This window comes from Peromyscus maniculatus, chromosome 9 (assembly GCF_049852395.1).
Source record: "Peromyscus maniculatus bairdii isolate BWxNUB_F1_BW_parent chromosome 9, HU_Pman_BW_mat_3.1, whole genome shotgun sequence".
NCBI lineage: Eukaryota > Metazoa > Chordata > Mammalia > Rodentia > Cricetidae > Peromyscus > Peromyscus maniculatus.
The window spans coordinates 13,882,595-13,886,010 of record NC_134860.1 but is presented as its reverse complement, the minus strand read 5'-3'; the positions used below and the strand labels follow the sequence as shown (position 1 = coordinate 13,886,010).

General features: G+C 46.4%; 1 pseudogene; it reads right to left on the bottom strand.

Annotated features, from left to right (window-relative positions):
* Window positions 1-205: 205 nt before the first annotated feature.
* LOC102923487 (jupiter microtubule associated homolog 2 pseudogene) lies at window positions 206-3,068 on the bottom strand (annotated as a pseudogene).
* Between the last annotated feature and the right edge of the window lie 348 nt (window positions 3,069-3,416).

Here is a 3,416-nt window from a genome sequence, read left to right as displayed (position 1 = left end):
ATTTTTCCATCAAAATCACTCGGCACATATTCAGCAGCATCCTTTACAAAGTTTTGTCCTTCATCCTTATCCTCATGTAACTCTATGAGATGACTGTGTGGCTATAACATATATTATCAAGGTGAATGGCAGCATCTTCAATGACTCTGTTTTAGTAGGGAAATGTGGGCAAATGTTTTACACATAAATTACTAGTATCCAGATGTTTTCATTCATTTTTTTTTGTGGTTACTAAGTTTAATTCAACCATTATATCCAGTTTTGCCTCATAAAAACAACAAAACGCTCCTATCAAAATTGCATTATGATGTAAGGACAGGTTTCTTGCTCTGACATAGCGCTAGGAAAATGTTGGCACCAAATGCACTTAAAAGTTTTAAGGCTTAATGCAGGTGATAACTGTATACTACTGGGTTTAGCTAGGCAGTGTCTCCTCCTAGGAGGCAGACTGTCCATGCTGAGCCCAGCTTCAGGGAAAGACAGAAAGACAGGGGAGTTGAATAAGGCAGCTGCTGTGGGTCACTGTCTCAGGTCCCCATCTCCTCCTAGTCATCCAGGCCAGCAAGCAGCGCTTGGAGCTTTTCTCTCACTGGGCTCACAGCAGAGCCAGCACAGTCATGTCAGATTCCTTCTTCACCATTGATTTTGGAATTCACAGATCATTTTCTACTTAAGAAAGCAGTTACAAAAGGAGGTTTATTTCTATCATTGTATTATTTCCTTATAAGTTAAAGACGTTAGTGTCTGGGCTAAATAAAGCAAACATTTATGACATTTTCTTAAATGGAAAAAATGCTCTTAATTCCAAATGACATCCTCATGACTGAACCACAACCCATTTGAGTTGTTACAGAATTATACACATGATACGTGTTTCTTGGCATCAGGATACAGGACAGCTGAAGGGGAAAAACTCTTTGGTTGACAAAGCCATGGTCAGACTCCTCAATGAACCAGGTGTAGGAAGCAGAACTTGGCAGGTGGCTCCTGCAGGCACTTAAGCATCTAGGTCACTATGAGCGTGACTGCAGAACTGTTGCTTTTCCAAAATGTAAGGAGGACATTTCTGGCATCTGCTGTGATGCTCTGTAGGCACTAGAAACAAAGGTAGCACCACTTAGAAGCCCTTCTCACAGATGCCCACCAGAAGGGAAACCAAGGAACTAAGGCTGCAGCCCTTAAGACTGACAGGAGGGACGGACATGTGCCTGACATGGAGTAACCTAACTGGCGGCAGCATGACTATGGTGCCCAGTATCTCTGCTGTCCGCTGAAGGTGTGACTTATTGCCAAAATCCTTACCACCAGGCCTAAGGAGCACCGTTCATAACCAAGGCTGAGAAGCCTGGCACTCTCTAAAGGTGGCGTAGGCAGCTCCTGTGCTTCGGTGTACAGTATTGTTTTCCAAGTGTCGGAAGCACAGCGCATGCCGGGTATTCAGAAGTCGATCCTAAGAACACCTCTGCATATCGGTAAACAAACCACCCAACCCGGTGTCCTTCAGCAGGTCTTCCTCCCGACTATAGAACAAGGCAAGACGGGAAAACCAAGAATCCACCCAATACCTGGACATATCTGAGTAGTTTTTTAAGCCCTGCAGAGGCCAGAGACCTCATGTATAGGAAGAAACATGGGTAGCAAGAGCCCCTCATGGGTGAGGAACTAAGGCCCAGACTTAAGGCTGATGAGAGAAACAAAAGGAACAACCCACATGCAAATCTGGCATGGCAGGAACCAAGCCTACACAGAGGAAGGCAGGCTGCTACCTAGACATGGCCATGGTTTTAGGTGCAGGAAAGGGACAATTCAGAGGATCAGGGTGTAAAACCTTCCACTCAGGACAAGACTGAGAATCCCTGTTTGATTTTCTGTTGACTGCTACCAAAAAGAGCAGTCACGTTCCAACACTATAGGGGTGGACTGAGGGGGAAAAGACAAGGAGACACTAGGGTTCAGAGGTAATCTCAGAGGTGGACACATTTTGGTGATAGGCATTCCCTGAAAGGAAAGGCTATGTAGACTTCACTCTGTCTTTAAGAGTTTCTGCTGGTGTTCCTCCTCCATTCCACAGTGAGGGATAGGTAGTCTGGGTTTTTCCCCCAACCCAACCATTCTTAGATACCCAACAGCCAGCAGACTGCTGATACAAGGACAAGATAGACCCTAGTGATCCTTCTGCTAAGGGGTCATCTCTTCTGCCCTCCCCAGAACCTCACTGTTCCACACAGAACAGCTAGAGAGGAGGCATAAGAGTACCCCATTTTATCCCCACAGATGTGTATCTTGGCCGTCTGGAAAGCACAGTCCTCTCTGCAACTCTTCCAATGGCAACGAGGCCTATGAGCAGGCAATCCCACACGCATGACAAGCCCTCTCCCACCCCGACTCATTTGGGTTAAAGGAAGCACTAACATTCAATATCCTATCTCTGAGTGTTTGGTCTGATTCCGTAGAGCAGGAGCCTCTCAATAGAAGGAGATGCTGGATTTGCCTCCCGGCGGGTTCAGGACCTTGTTGTGGGAACGCGGTCGCGGTCCCAGTCTGGGCTCCTGACTGTCAACCGTAGGCGTAGGCTCTGCTTTCTTGGCATGGTCTGCTTCTTTTGAGCTTCCCTTCTCGCTCTGCTCTCCTCTGGGTGTGGAGTTGGTTGCAGCTTTCAGGTCAAACTTAGAGTCTTCACCTTCACATAGCAAAACGTGATCCTTGGGCTTGTTTGGGTGTGCCAGGGGTGCAGTGGCCGTGACTGGGGACCCAAATATGTCACTAGTCTTCCCACCAGGGGGGTTTAGACGTTGTCGAGTCTGCACAGGAGACGATTCATCAAAGATACCACTTCCTTTGCCCCCTGGAGGATTTGTCCTCTTGGGTATGTTTTTAGGTTCTTCAGTTGGTCCAAAAATATTAGATGCCATCCTATTAGGCTTGCTTGAAGGAATACCTTCTTCTGGACTTCCAAAAAGATTGCTCGATTCTCCTCCCGGGGGCTTCACAGATCTGGAGCCAGACCCGCCAGTCTGTCCGTCCGCGCCCTGGAACATGTCGGCCGCCGCCCCGCGCCTCTCCAGCCGCCGCGCCTTCATTCATTTTTATTATGGCAAAAGCATTTAACATTAGATCTACCCTCTCATCAAACTTCTAAGTACACAATACTCTTTTGTTAGCTATGAGCACTGTGTGATACAAGATTTATTCATCTTACATATGTACAACTTCACATTAATTGAATAACTGTATGTTTAACTCCCTTCCAGTCCCTGGCAACCTCATTCTATTCTGTTTCTATGAGTTAAAGTACTGTACATTCCTTTTCAAAGATTTTAAAAAACTGTGTGTGTGCATATGAATGGAGAAAATTGTGTGTGGGGGGGTGGAGGTCAGAAGGAGGCGTTGAAGCTAGAATTATAGGTAGTTGAGAA